The sequence below is a fragment of the Drosophila biarmipes genome, chromosome X (genome assembly GCF_025231255.1).
Source record: "Drosophila biarmipes strain raj3 chromosome X, RU_DBia_V1.1, whole genome shotgun sequence".
Lineage (NCBI taxonomy): Eukaryota > Metazoa > Arthropoda > Insecta > Diptera > Drosophilidae > Drosophila > Drosophila biarmipes.
In genome coordinates, this window is record NC_066611.1 from 9,407,429 (window position 1) to 9,423,627 (window position 16,199).

The following is a 16,199-nucleotide window of genomic DNA, read 5'->3' on the forward strand; positions in this document are numbered from 1 at the left end:
TATGAAGCAGTGCAAGAATTTATTTAATGGGTTCCTTTTCTGTGATAATTGTAAATTTTTTATTTGATTTTTTAGAAATTAACCGAAGAGAACCTCCAACTGATTCAAGGACTCAATCGGAAATCCTTCACTGATTTCACTGATTCCACCAAATATATTGCCCAGAAGCTGTCTATCTCCATCGACTGGAAAGGATGGTAAATAGGATCGATTTAACCCCGTTTGCAGCGGCAATCGTTCGATAGGCAACGGTGGCAATCGCTGCAATTACCTATCGCCATCTCACCGAGCGGCCAGGTGGGTGGTGCTGATTAAAGGACCTGCGCCCGCAGGCCTTGCTCCAAATGTGCGCTGGCTTGTCGACTGGCAAGGACCTGCCGCCACTGCCACTGGCTGCTTATCCCCATCTTCAGCCCCGTCCTCATCCATCCCCCCAGCCCGCGCTTGGCTCAACAATTTTTCAATGTCGGAACTTTTTCCGCTGGCTCTGCTCCTCCTGCGCTGCTTGGCCACCTTTCCCTTCCAGCGTCTTGAAAAATTGAAAAATTGAAAAACGTTTTAATGGCAGTGGCAATGGAAATTAATGGCCACGCCAGTTGGCGGGCGTTTAATTTTCCTCAATCGCAACCAAATGCCGTATTACGCATACGCCGCGTGTCCGGGCGCCGAGCTAATGCAATTTGACGGGGCGATGCAGAAAACAGGGGGCGGTGGGCGTGGATTAGCCAGAATTGGCTTAGCACCACAAAGGCCGGGATAATAAAGCATTCCCACCGGACACGTCGCTTCGATAACGATAAATTACGAAAGGGAATTGCAATCGTTTCCACTCGACTGGCTTGGTGGACCATTACCGCGTTAGTTGAGGTGAATCAAGTAACATCCGCATGATTAAGCTGGTTAGGTTTAAGTATTGAGATAAAGTTTATCAACGCCTTACATTTTTTTAACCATCCATAGGCATTGCTAAGAATTTGTAAAAAATTTACTTTAAATCATAATTAAGCCTTTTAGTTTATAATATTCAGCAACTTACAGCTTTAAATTAAACTAAGCCATTATTAAATTCATGAAGTGTTAAGTAATTTATTAAAATTTAAATAAAATATTAGGGTTTATTCCAAATTTAGAGCTTGACTTCAATCTATAATAAAGTTGATTTAACTTGAATATTAAGAAAACTAAATTAAATTATCACTTCTAAACATAATTATTTCTAATCCATGACAGTAATCAAAAATTTTAAAACCAATTACGGCTGAAATAATACAAATAAATACATGTAATCGTTGTAATGACTAAAAATGACTGCTGGCTTATGTAACAACAACTTCAGGGCTTTCAAATTATCCCCAAGCATTAAACCCAAATCCGTAATATAATTATTTAATAAATGAATCTGTTTTTAATACTGTATTCAATGTTCCAGCGCAATAGTCAAAAGCCGAAGTGAAAGACTGCCCTAAACTCACAAAATACAATTTAAATCCTTTGAATTTAATACCAAAGAATGCAAAAAGGCCGAATGAACAGCATTTATTTATTTACAGCTGTATTAAATATTCCACAGTCACGTTGAAAATGTCGAAACGAATAAAGTGAAATGTGGGCAAAATGTAAAACCAAGGACGTTTACAAAAAAGTTACCCATAAAATATGCATGCATAAATCGTGTTCGTCTATCTTTAGCGAGAAATGTGTGTATTTTAAAGCCAATTGATTTTTCGCCTGTTTGGCTAACAAAACAAACGCATAAATAAGTTATTACTGACAAGTGCCGATTCGATTGCGAGATTGCCGTCTTTTCACCGAGAACTTGATAATTCAATCCGAGGCACAATGCAGGCACATCCTAACATCCGCCCGTCACTTCTACACGCACACACATGTACAAATAAACCCATTTCCGGTCCTCCATTTTCATTTCCATTTTCACTCTCACGCACACCGTCACACACTTCATCGGATTGGCCCCTTTAATGCCTTTGCACTTAATTGCACCGCTCAGCAAAAAACATGAAAAACGAGAGGTGACGAAAGCATAAGCAGCATAATTATTTAACGCCTCGCATCAATCAACTCTTGTCTGGCTGTGAAGTGTAAGCTAATTAGCTTAAATATTTAATTGAGGCAAATAAAATCTGGCTGGGCGGCGGCTGGGTTGGGGCAGGGTGAAAGTATGCAGGGAGCATATTTTCGCACCCACAGAGAGCGGCACGCACACACATAATTGGCATCAACTCGTTCGCAGGCCCAATTCTCGTACCCCTCTGTACGGCCCAGTCCTCCTGCTCCGCCGCCTGTCAATTCAAATTCAAATGATGAACGGCGGGCGGTGGGTGGTGGGCGGTTGAACGCAGGGCGGGGCTAGGTCACAGTTAGTCAGTCAGGACCCCCGCATGTGCGTCAAATTACTTCCGCTGGATTTGAATTTGTTGTTAAGGCTGGCGACACAACATGCACAGGGACAAAATTTCCCAAGTCCCTAAGTCTCTACCTATAATAAACTATTTATGTTTGAAATTTTGTTTAATTCCCTATTTTAATTTTTTTAAGGCAAGGTGACCACAGAAATCAATAGTTTATGAAAATGAATAAAGGTGTTTAAAAGTATGCAACAATTTATTTCCTTTTGGGGAAATCTAATGGACTCCAATGGACAATGTAACCCTATTTTCTCTGCATACTTTTGGACACCCCTTCAAGAAATTTTCAAATCCTAGTGATCTACAAATAATAATGATTATAAATTTAAACTAGCCCGGAGATTACAGGGGGCTATCCCAATTCGCAGGCTCAAAAGAAGACATTTTGGGCTGCTCCTAAGAGACTAATATGAATATATTATTTACTTGAAACTAGTCGTAATTTGATCTACTCCTATATACCAAGTTGAAAACTAATTATAATTTATAATTAAGAGATTATTTACTTAAGAAAACATTTAGGTTAAAGGCTTTAATTAGATCTGTTCCTGGATTATATTAAATAAAGATGTTAATTAAAAAAAAAAAAAAAAAAAAAAAAAAAAAATATAAATTTAAAAATTAGTTTGTCAAGGAGCTCAGAAAATATTTAAATACATACATTTACATTTACTGATTGTGAATCTTTGATTATTTTAATTTAATTTTAGAACTATAATTTTTAAATAATTTCTTTTTTATTTTCACTATTATTTTCGCATATTTTATTCAAGTGCAGCGAGTGGAATAAGGTAACCAGCTCAGAAAAGGACTCAGCTGGCTGAGCTTGTTTCCATCAAATGGCGCACGCACACACACAGCCGCACACGCACTCACACAATTACGCGAATGACAGGAAAAGTGAGCACAATGCGCATGAAAGCGTAAAAAGCAACAGAGAAGGCAAAGTGCCGCAGCAGGAAGCTGAAATGTGTATGCATTGAGCGAGGAGAGAAATGGGAAAATTATAAAATACGCACACACTTGCCCATACACCAGCTTAGCCACACTGACACACTGGCACACTCGCACACCCACGACAGGCAAATGAATGCCAATTAAGCCTACACTTGAACCCCAGCCTCGTCGAAGGACGAAGGACGCCGAATGAAAGGCGAAATGCCGCGCACCATCCTCACTGGCAATCAACAAAAGACGCTCGTCGAAATAATAAATGCGTTAAAAAAGGCAAAACACACAGACACGAAAACACATAGTACCTACACGCAAGCATACACTCGCACATGAATGCACTCAGAGAAAATATCGTCAATTAACTGGAAAAAGCTACCTCTATGAGAAAGATCTCACCGAGATAAACTGATAAATGGGTCTAAAAGTATGCTACAGAATGTTCTTAGTTCAAAAAGTCCAACAGAATCGTTTCTTTTTCACTGCATACTTTTAGATACTTTTATGGGTGATTATTAAAACTCTACTGATATTTATTTCACCTTCCATTAAAAAATGTTAATGAATTAATTGGAGATCCTTGAACATTTTGGAGCGCCCATATTTGTTATGTCTCAACAGATGTATATTTAGAAATTAAGTGAATTTTACCAAATAATATTTATTTGAAGCAGCATTTATAAAATATTATTTCTGTAAGTAAAAAAAGTCCCCAATCTAAATTTTCCATTGACAAATTTTATTTGGTTTCGTCTGAGAATAGATAAGCATATCATTTTTTAAAGGCATGCACATTGCCCTGAACTCCACACCCGCTGTAAAGACCCAAGACCAAACACTTTTTAAAGTAAATACATTAGGATCCCATCGATCATTGTTTGAGACGGATTTTTTCCGTGTACAAGCATCCTGACACGCTTACATGTGTTGGTTTTGTGTAAAATAAAAGGACCCAGTGCAGGGCGTGACGAAGTGGGTCTGAAGGTGCCTCGAAGGGCGGGGGCCACAGAAAACAAGCCAACTCAAGTCAAGTCGAGGCGCAAACACAAAAAGGGAAATTGTAATAAAAATAATTGACAACTATTTGACATGCCTCATGTCCGCACACACGAAAAGGCCATGCAAACAGCCCCCGAAAAAAGTGTGCGGGGTGTGGGCTTAGTGGGCGGCGTCCTCATGTGTGCCTTTCCCATGGACGCCCCCTGAAGTCCCTGGTGTGCATTTACAGGGGCTTCTTCAAGTCATTTGGCTGCCCTTCGAGTGGGGGTGCGGGAAATGCCCCCCTCTCGTGCCCCAAAGTGGGCCACATTTTGGGTTTCTGTGTGTATAAAGATGATATTTCATCGGAACCTAATTGATGGATGCCTCCTAAATTATGCCTTCCGCACTTTCCAGTTTTTTCATCCATATTTCAAAGTCAACTTGGGCCGCTACATGGTGATTTGAGGGCGCCAATCAGGCTTGATACATTTTTGTTTATTAATATAAGTTTGATTTATATTAGAAACTTTTAAAAAGGTCATGTAGATATTAATAAGAAGGAAAATCTCGGGTTGATGGAAATTAGAAAACAACAAAGATTATGATTTATTAAAAAATGAATAACAGGGAACGACTGATAAAACATTTTTAAAAAATTGTTAAACCTACTTTATTTGGAAAAAGTTAACTGTAATTAAAAAATATTGTTTAATACGCTCAGACACACATTAACAGAAGCTTATCTTATTATTTAATAACTTTTTTCAATACCTTTTCAACACTTTTTTTGACTCTCAGGAGCATTTCTGAATTTAAAATTTCCCATATCTTGATTTACATATTACTCTAAACAATTCCAATTAACTTTCTAGAAATGTCGCAAAGCTGGGGAATATTTCTCAAAGTGAATAAAAAAATTGTGAGCACAGGGGTCAGCTCATTTTAGCCCATGACCCGAGTACGAAATGTGTGTGCAGGGGTCTGTAACCCTTTTAAGACGCACCCCGTGATTGATTGCAGCTCCGCCGACTGGGGCATACAATCAATTTTTTGGCGAGAGCATAATTAAATAAAAATCGTACAAAAAAACAGAAACCATCAAGATTCATTTTTGCATAACGCAGTAAATTATGTTTGATTGATTCGCTGTCCGAGATGAAACAAAAAAGGTTGACCCGGCGGGAGGGGCAGTGGGATACTGTTGGGAGAGTGTGTGGAACCCAATCAAAATGGAAATTAATGGTAAGGAGTGTCTGTTACACGGCGACCCCGCATTCGAATGAAACACGTTCCGGCTAATAGGCACGTACCACGCAGTTGCCAAGATGCGGCGATAAAGCGGGCTGGCAAATGAGTTAGTTGCCGGTGAGTTTGTGGGGACAGCTCACGGAAGCGGTGGCCAGAAGTCAGTTCCGACTCCCCCAGTTCTCCAGCCACTCGGCCACCCAATCACCAAGTCACCCAGTCACCCAGCCATCCAGCCACCCAAATGGATCCAAAGGACCAAGGAGCCAAAGCACCAAGGAGCCAAGGAACCAAGGGAGGCCAAATGAAGACGCTTCGCTCCAGCTTAACGAAGGTAACAACGATTTTTATGGTTCTCGGTGTTTGGCTTCACGGGTAATCGAAAGTTAAGGTAAACAGAGACCCAAAAAAACTGGGGGAAGTAAAATTCAAGTAAATGGGTAAAAGAAGTGGAGCTCAACTGGGTGGCTTGGGGGATGGCAAGTGCCTTGTTAAAGGTTTGATGTTGCAAGAGGGGATGGGAGAACCTTTAAGGAATTCAAAAAGAGATTATAGTAAAAGTGTTATAAAAAATATAAAAGCTATGGAGATACCTCCAAATTTATGAAGGTGACTAAAAGTATGCAATCAATACGAAATTCTATTGAGTTAAAAGGAATATCATACCATTTATATATCATCACACATTAAGTTTGTTGTATAAATATTATAACTATAGATATGTTTCAAAACATTTCATTTTTTTAAGGCGACTGAAAGTATGCAATTCATAGGAATATGGGACTATGAAATTGCTGCATACTTTAAGACACCCTTTTAAGTAATTTCTATGGCAACCTGGTTCTTAGTTACTTTACAAGCCTAAGGGAATTAAACATTCGCCATCTGTAAGGCTTGGCACATTTGGTTTCTCAAGAATTAATTTAAATCCATTTATTTCCCTAATCTATTCCATATTTTCCCCCATTCACATCCACGTTCCCCATTATTCTCGCTTGGCAGCCGGAACAAAGCGAAAAAATCGCATTGTAAAAACATGCAATGCTCAACTCTTTTTGAACGATCAAATCTCCTCTTTTTCACACATCCCCCACGGGCTCTTTTACATTCTCGGCAGCGTAATAACATTTATAAATAATCTCTATAAAACCTTTTTCAACTTGGCGTCCATTACGGACACATTTGTCCGGACCCTGGACTCCGGAGTCCGCACACCAGACTCGTTCGCACGAGGACACAGATCCTGGCAGACCATAAAATCAAATCAACTGAAAAGTAACAAAAAACTTGGCCAACTAAATGCAATTTATGAAAAAGCACACACTATCGGTGTCGACCAGTGTGTGCGCGAGTGTGTGTGGGCGCCGGGGTTACAATGGAGCAGTGCAGCCGCTCCTTGGCCGTCCATGTGTGTGTGTGCCCTGAGTGCATTTCGTGCGTTGGCAGCTCATCGTTAGACTCTGTAATTTCATTAGGGCAGTAGGACAAACGCACACAGCTACACTGCACCCACTCACATACTGGGAAGGAGGAGAAAAAACTATGTACCAAATTTAATTTTCCAGCTATTCCTATTTTTATAAATGTATTAAAAACTCAACCAGAATCCTATAAACCTTTCCTTAAGGTAAATTCAAAATTAATATTCGACTTTGAAAAGAAACGTACTTAATTTAAAAATTTTAAAGCAAACTCAGTCTCATTTTAACAACGGTGTCTAAAAGTATGCAACACAATTTCATAAATCTGGAAATTATGGATTTATTTTTTAACTCATAAAGGGGGTGCCACACAAATCAGTTTAAATTTGAAATAATGTTATTTTATGTACCTAAAAGTATGCAGTAAATAAGGGATAGTCGCCTTTCCGAATAAATCCTTTGTAACTGTTAATTTAAAATATATTGTTGAATTTAAAAAATATTTAACAACACTAGTCAGCAAAGGCGTTTCTTTTTACATAGTCAAACAATATCTGCCTTGTTTCTTAGATAAAGTGTCCAGTCTTTAAATTGATTACTTACAAAAAATGTTATAATAATAATACAAAATATATTTCCATACCATCTTTTGGAACTGATTTATATATGATTGGCGTTTTTCCCTCTGTGCACAAATGCATTTAAGCTGGGCGCACAAACACGAACAAAGTAAGGACGTGTTAAGGAGCTGAGCTGAAATTCAGTTCACTTTCACTTCGGGGCTCGAGCCGGAAAAACCGCCAGCCCCCGGCTGCCGCACCCCCGGCCGCCCCCCTCTGCGAGTGCCATTCAATCAATAAAAAGGGAAATCTCCGCCCGGCGTGGCATAGTTTTTCATGCCAGCTGCGAATGCACGATGAAATCAAAAAGGCTTTAACAATACTTTTCGTCTTATGCGCGTACCATATTATGTAATTGTAGGGCTCACACACACCAGCACACACAGAAGCACTCACAGACACACACACGGCGACACAGAGAGGGCTGTGTGCCTGTGTGGGGGAGAAGCACTTCATTTCTTGGCATTTTCTTTTGGCATTTCGCATAAAGAGAGAGACGAAGAGAGGCACACACATGGTCTTCTAGGTTTTTATTATTATTGCTGTCACACACACACACTCGCACACCCGCAGGCGGGCAGAGAGTCCCTTACACAGATACAGTCACACTCGCATTCACACTCACTGGCAGAGATGTCGTCTGCTTGCCATTGTCCTTCCTCGTAGTCGGCATCTTTGGCATTTTTCTTCAGCTCTCTCTTTCTCCCCCCCCCCCCCCCCCCTTCTTCTTCTTCCCCTCAAGCATGCTGTAAGCGCGCGAGTGTGTGTCTGTGTGGCTTACTTTTGCCGCTTCTGCTTCAGTGTTTATTTTGCGAACACACACATTTCGAATGTGACTGGCCGAGTGTCATTTTATTCTCTCTTGGCCCCCTCCCCCTCCCCCTATCCCTTCGCCATTTCATCCAGTCTCTCTTCTTCGCCTTAATCTGCCAGGATTATGGGTGTGTGTGTGTGAGTGGCGAGTGTGCGAGTGCTTGTGTCATTGCCATTAATTAAACACGTTTATAGCCAGTCCCACAGAAAAAAAAGGAAAAGTGGCGAAAAAATATAAATAAAGTGGGCTGGGGAAAACAAAAATGCAAAAAAAAAAGGGAAAAGAGAAAAGGGAAAGGAGAAAGGGAACCAGGAAGCAGCACCGAAAATAAAAGACCGGCAGGCGGGCAGCCACTTTGCACATTAAATTATCGATTATGACATTCATTCACAGCTCCGGCCGAAAATAGTATCAACAGCAAAATCAGCTGCCAATCTGGCTAAAAAGCTCCCAGCGAAGAGCCCAACCCGCCGAGCCCCTCCCCTCGGCCTAGCCTCGGCGGGCCATCAAAGTCGCAAAACGACCAGCGGCGAGCAAACAAACAAGCCAGCGTTTTCGCGCGGGCATACACGGCGTATGGGCAATGTCAGTGGGACACTGCCGTCAATGGGGAATCCCCACGTGCGCGGGTGTTTGACGTACAGGACAAGATAATAGCAGCGCATAAGCTTTAAACACCAATCGCCAAACAAACTATGGAGGTTGCTACAAAAATTCTAAGGATTTTGCAATCACTTTTAAAAGTGCCCAAAAGTATGCACCACAAAATAATGTCGTATTTCCATTGAATCTTTAGCTAGCTTTATACTACATTAGTTATTTTTGTTTTAACAAGTTAAATCTAGTAAATCTAAAAGCCTTCAATACACTTTTTTGTTTCAGTACACCCTGCTCTTAAATTTCACTTGCATGTGCTTTCCAAAAGTTTATTAACTTTTAAAATATGCGAGACATCCACTTAAATGTAAATGTGAAATATCGTTTCAAGAAATTACTTTATATTAAAAAACTCAAAACTTTCTTTCATGACAGTGATTTATTATGATAATGCAGCCTTTAAATTACTTTTGTAAAATTTTCTGTTTTCACAAAGTGATTTATAAGTCGTAAGAATATCAGCATATAATAAAGTATGATTATTAAAATAAGTTCTTTACTATCTGAAGGCCAGAGCTAATTTTACAATGAAAATGGATATTTGCAACATATATGTTGTATTCCTTGGCAAAGCAGACTTTAAACTAAAAAGGTTTGCAAAGTAAAAAAAGATTTTTAAGTAATTTAGCTTTGTAATAAATAAAATTAGTGCCTTAAGTTTTCTACACATATATTGATGATATTTAATTTGGTATAAATTGACTTATTTATTCGCAATTTGATATTTGCGTACTTAATAATTCGATCAGGATTAAGAGTTAAAAATGCCGAATTTAAAAAAAGTACACTCCTCGAACATCTTTATTTCGAAAGGAAAGCCTCACTCCTATTAACCTGACCAGCGCTGTGCCGTCCCCCTCCCTATGCTCAGCCGTGCTTGCTGTTGGGACAGGCAAATTTATATTCGACAAGCGACAAATGGCAAAATGTTGGGGGCAACAAGGCGCACTTTGCATTCCGGCCATTTGCAACGCCGAATTTTACAGCGACGTGGCAATTAAATAAAACTCGGTTTCGCATTTCCATTAATTAAAATGCAACCATCGCTGCAGCCGAATGCCATTTAATTGGTAACCTAAACTCCGCAGATAATTTCGAATTTCTTGGGGCCCAATCGGTAATTACAAATTTGAAAGACTCCAAAATATCGAATAATCTACGGCCAAAAGTTTTTAATTGGCTACTCGAGAGGCTCCAAAAACACAGTGTTTGGTCAAGGGAAATAATTGAATTGTATTTCAAAGGAAACGCCCATTATGTGCTAGCGCTAATCAAAGCTAAAAACTTTGGTTTTGCAATAATTATTAAGTAGACGGCATAGGCAATATTTCAAGGAAAGAATCATTTCAATTCAGTGCCAATATCAATAGTAACATATAAATTATTATTCAAACAAATGAAGCCACTGAAATGACTGGTATACATTGCCATGTCAAAATTGCTAGTTTCGGTAACTAAATGTAACCTTTAATTCTTTTGAAAGCCTGTATGATACGTCCGTCAGCCGGGAATCCCACATCAAATGGAAAAGTTGTAAATCTAAAATTTATGCCTTGCCGAGCACAACAAAGGCGCACACATGAGTGCCCAGAAATACGCAAAATTATTGCCCGCATTCCGACACAACACCCATAATCACTCAATTTTCGAGCCAACCCCTCATCAAATTCCCAAATCCCAAGCCCCTCCGGCGGCCCGAATTCCCGACTTTGCGAATGCCCATACAAGAAAATATCATTAGGGGCAGGGCACAGCAAAAAGGGAAAACTTTATTAATAATGAAGCTAATAGAGTTTTGAGGACCACCCCCCCGAAAAAAAAATAAAATAAGCAAAGAAATTACAGCCAAGCGGGCCAAGCAAAAAAGGAGGAAAGCAAAATTTGGTCAGTGGCTCAAGGAGCTGTAAAAATAACAAGGCGCAGACAAGAGGCGGCAGTGGCAAAAGGCCTAAAATCGAGGGTGGCACAAGGACTGTCGCACAGACAGCACACTAGCACACTCCCACACACACATGCACACTCGCCACACACACACACACCAAAGGCGATTGAGTAATTTTTTGCCCCCTCAGTCACACACAACTTCATTAGACGAATGCGGAGATGCCTTGGCGTTTCTGGCGGGGATTGGGCCTGGCATCTCGCTCGGCACGGCGTGTTATATAAATAAAAATGCCAAAATGCGGCCAGGCCAGCACTGGCAAGCACTGGCAATTAAATGCTGGCATTAGTTTTGCGTAATCTGTCAACTAATTGGCACAAAACCACACTCGGACACTCGGACACACGGCCAGGCGGGACACTCGCCTTGACTTTGGCTCACAAATTGGATTAGAAGCGGACGGATAACTAATACGGACTTAGCGCAGGGGAGCTCACCAGAAGCCAGCCCCAAAATGTATGCAACGAAATCTGAGCTGGAATATTTCGAAATAAATACGGGGCATATTCGAAAGTACAATGCTGGTTAGTTGGTTAGTTACATCTGGCTTTCGGTCACATCTCACGCACATTTGCAGCACTCCTGCATCCTGGTTTGTGGGCTGTAATTCCTGGCTCGCCGATGCTGTTTGTATTTTATTTTTTATTTCTTATTTTTGCTGTTGTTCTATTTGCACACTCGTGTTCAAACCGCACAGGAACAAAAATTATCAAAAAAAAACAGAGGTGAACATTTCGCATTCGTATCCCTTCTTATTTTGGCGGAGGCACATTCGCATTATAATACTTTCTTCAGCTTAGCTGGTTGGGTTCCGGTTTTTTCCTCTGCCACTCTCCTCTTTTTTGGCACTTGAGCACTCTGCCTGCCACATTTGCTGCTGGCTTAATGTTGCATTGGGAACTAGGAACAAGAACAAAAACTGGCACTGGCACTGGCACTGGCACTGGAATAATCCTTCAGTTCCGCTGGGTACACAGAGTCTGTTGTTGTGTGGACACGGCTTGGTTGTGGATTCTTGGATGCTTGGCTGGCTAGCTGGCTGGCTGGCTGGCTGTGTGGCTCGACTGAAGAGGACTGAAGACCACTCAGAGGGCGATGATGATGGGAGGCGAGCGCACGCTGGCTCCGCACCACATGACCGCACTACACGCTGACAGTTTGGCACTGAGCAGGAGCTGGAGCAGGACCACGGCCAGGAGCTTATCAGCCGAGCCGAGCCGAGCCGAGAGCCCGAATCCCCCGACAGCCCGAAGGCAGGAAGGCCCGAATGCCCCGAAGAACCGAGAGTCCTTCTCTGCGCCAGTGTGCTGGCGGCGGGGGCGAAGGTCCTGGGGAGGATGTGCGCGACTGTTACAAAAAAATTTGTAGCCAAGCCCAAAGCCAGCCCTGTCGCCTCCGCATCGCCACCTCTCGCCCTCGCCCGCGCCCGCATCCTTGCTCCCCCCCATCCCGCCATCCCCCCACTCACACGTTCATTGAGGAAAGCCCAGCCTCAGCAGAGCAGGGAGCAGCAGGAGCAGCGACGGCGGCGGCAGCAGCATCAGGACTCCAGGCGAAGCGAGACCCAACGAAGTGAACCGAGCCGAGCCCAGTGCGAGCCGAGAGCAGGCCCACTCCGCCGGCGGAACAGCCCGTTGGGAAATGGAGCAATAATGTCCGGGGGAATTTCGAGGAGCCAAGGATTAGGCGAGTTTTATAAGCAAATTATACCTGGTATTTAAAACCACAGGGAATTAGTATTAATTAACAAAATAAGGCAATTAATATTAATTGGTATTATTTTAAACGTATTTATTAGTTGATCAGAATAAAGAACTATTCAAGAAGGAAAAATTCAAAGAAGCATTAAGGTATTTTCAAATTTTATAAGCAAATTATCCATAAAGCCCTGCTAATTAATAAAAACGTTAATAAATATTTATAAGTACGAATTGATAAGTATTTTAAAACATTTAATGAAGAAAATATAATAAAAAATAAGTTATATTGAAAGTGGTCTAAAAATTTAATTTGCCTATTTGGATAAAAATTCTATATAAAAAATTCTGTAAATAAATTCAATTCACCTTTATTTATTTTCTTATAAATTGTGGCAGGCAAAGAAATTTTTGGAAAATAAGAATATTCATAATAACCAAATAATTCTAACCAAAAAGTATAATATAATTAAAAAAGAAAACATTACAAAATCAAATTATTTCGGAATCATTTTAATTTTTTATTTTTTGAATGAAATTTGTCAAAAAAAATGTTTTGATAATTGTCATTTTTCCTCATGCCACGCTTTTACAATGTCATTGCCAAATCATGCAATAATATTATTTTTGATTAAATAAACATAGAAAGTTGATATACCAAAATGTTAAGCAAAAATATTCAAAATAAGAATTGGAAATCTATGTATTATTTTATATTTTTTTAGGTTTAATGTTATTAAAGTTTATTTAAAAATAAATGAAAGTGAAACATAATTCAGTGCCAATTCCAACCGTCTTTGGTGGCAAAAGATTTTTCCCCGTTTCCCACTTTTATGTAAATCAATGTAGGTATATTAAAAATATGTTTACCGAGGAAAAGTCCCCTCGAAATAGTTTTATGGAGAGTGCTCGGAAAATGTCAGGTCTTGCGGGACTCGCGGCATTCCTCTCCAGGTTCGCCCACCTGCATACATTAAAGTTTCAGGCGGCTCCCAGCTCCATTTGGCAGATGAAACTTGTCCGGATTTCCAATTAAGACAATAAGAGAATCATATCCGAGGACGGCTTCGAAAAACTGAAGTGGTCGCTGGTGGAATTGAATTGAATAAAGATAAAAAAATATTTGTCTGCCGCGGGCGATGCGCATTTCCCAGCGGGGACAAAGCCAACAGAAGACCCCAAAGCTCCACCAAGAACAACAGCGGCAGCACCAGCGATGGAAGCAGAAGCGGTGCACTGAGAGAAAAGGCGAGCCTTGTTAGTTACCTTATTTTAATTATTAGTTTTTATCAAATTTTTTTGTTTGACATTTAATATTTTAACGTCAATCCTAATTGACATTATGGTAAACAAAAAAACTTAGCACTGAACAAAAATTTACTTTCTTAACGCGTATCAGTTTTATAACAAAAACCAAGCATATTTTTAATTATTATTTTTTTAACTTAATAGAAAAGTTAACTCGTGTATTTGTAAGAAAAAATACAATGCGAAAAAAATCATTTGGATTACTATTTAAACAGATTTATTAATGTTGAAGATTTGTTTGCAATATATTAAAATTTATTTAGAGTAAGTCTCACCCTTTTTTTTTAATTAAAATAAAATTTAAAAATTATAATAGGTTTTACCAAACACAGGGCCTTGAAAAATATTTATTTCGCGTTTACTGCGATAAACAGGAAGTTTCTTTCCTGCAATTTTATCATGAAAACACATTATTTTTTATTTTGCTGACGGGCTTCCATGATTTAAACATCCCCAGCTAACAAATTTCTTTTTAGATTTCTTCGTCGAACTTTTATAGCTCGCATTGCTTGATAAGTTTTAATGATGATAAGCAATTGTGAAGTCTTAAACTTAAAATTATTATCACCTCTTTTCTAGTAAAGGCTCATACTAAAAAAAAAATGAAAAGAAAAATTATGTCGACATATACGCTTTTAAAGTTTTTAGTTCATGGATCTTTTAATAGATAAAATAATAACAATAATATAATTATTACACAAACATCTTTTTTTTAATCAGTCTCCATTTCCTGTCCAATAAATAGTAAGCAAAAAATGTAGGTATCTAATTTTGCAATTGTGTTTTTAAAATAAATAAAACGAAATTGAATAAAAAATAGTACGCGAAATGTATAATTTATTTTACTAAAAATTGATTAATTTTTTTTTAAATTTTTGTCAAAGTTCCATGGGTTTTTGTCAGTGTGGGCCGAAGGAAGCGCCAAGTGCCATGTGCGGCGCTTTGTGTCGACGTCTGTGTGAGTGCGGCCTTGCGGTGTCCCTGTGTTTGTGCGTGTGTTTGTGTGTGTGTTTGTGTGTGTGTGTGTGTGTGAGGGGGTCCTGCGAGCTGGAGGGACAGGGGCGCGCAAGGGGAAGGGGGCTAAGGACGAGAGGCAGCAGCTAGAACCACGACGAGAGCACAAACAGAAACGGCACAAACAGCAAACGTGATGAGCGCATGTGTTTTATCTTCAATCTCAGCTGAAATCATCTCCCGCAACCGTCGCCCCCCCCCTTCCCATCAAAAAATAAGAAGGAAAACCCCGTCCGAAAAGCAGGCGCCCCCTCGGCCCACGCCCCTGCCGCATTATGAAGGGCAATAGGTTGTGTGCGACTTTGTGGACTCGGGTCGCCATCGGTGTCGGGATGAAGTCCGGGCTCTCGGGTCGACAAACGCCTTCGGCTGTGACTTAGCTCTGACCAAGTCACTAAGCCAGTCAACCCCACTATCTGCGCCCCCAAGCCCCCGCCCGGCCAGCCGCCCCGCGCCCATGGAGCGTTTTCAGCGCTTTGTAACATCAAGAAATTTGTACTTCCGCCAGTGGAAGATTTTAATTAAAAGCAGCAGGAAATGTGACCCAAATAAAACTTCCGTATAGTGTGAAAAATTGGCCCGACTTGGCGAGTGCCATTGCCATTTACTCCTGCCCGTCCGGACACCTCCCGGAATCCGGGGATTCCCCGCCGCCCACAGTGGCTGCCTAATTTGTCGCAGGACCGCCTGCGGGGCCATCGTTTAGCAGCCGGCGGGCGGGGAAAATATAATTTAAGTGATTCCAAAGCTGGCGACTGACAAGCGAGCGGAAAGCGTTTATCACTCGAGTGGAAAATGACACGGGGAAAATGAGTGTGTGCTCCGCCAGTAAAGGATTGAGATACAAGTGCAGCCTATGCTAAGTGTATCACTCTACTTAGACCTCAAGAATCTATTAAATATTTGGAAAATTCCACAAGTGATTGGGAAAATTACATAGAACAATTTAAATGTCAAAATTTAATTAATTAAAAAAATCTTAAGAAACCCTTTTAAAGTAATGTATTTACATTTTCAAAAGTAGTTAATAGAATTTTCTTTAAAATCTCCAAGTTTCATAAGGTAGACTTACCAAAACTATGAATTTTCACAATTTAAATGTTAAGTTATTCAAGTATTCCTT

At 40.2% G+C, this 16,199-nt stretch overlaps 1 protein-coding gene across 4 annotated transcripts in view; it reads right to left on the bottom strand.

Moving 5' to 3' along the window:
• LOC108026301 (pneumococcal serine-rich repeat protein) overlaps positions 1-12,195 on the bottom strand; it is a 53,954-nt gene extending 41,759 nt beyond the window's left edge. For 3 of the 4 annotated variants that reach the window (XM_044092869.2, XM_017097211.3, XM_044092867.2), the window contains exon 1: positions 11,627-12,195. The gene's annotated coding sequence lies outside the window, so the exon portion shown is untranslated. Of the gene's footprint in view, positions 1-11,598 lie in introns of all 4 variants that reach the window. The other variant, XM_044092868.2, reaches the window with a different exon arrangement.
• Positions 12,196-16,199: the final 4,004 nt, after the last annotated feature.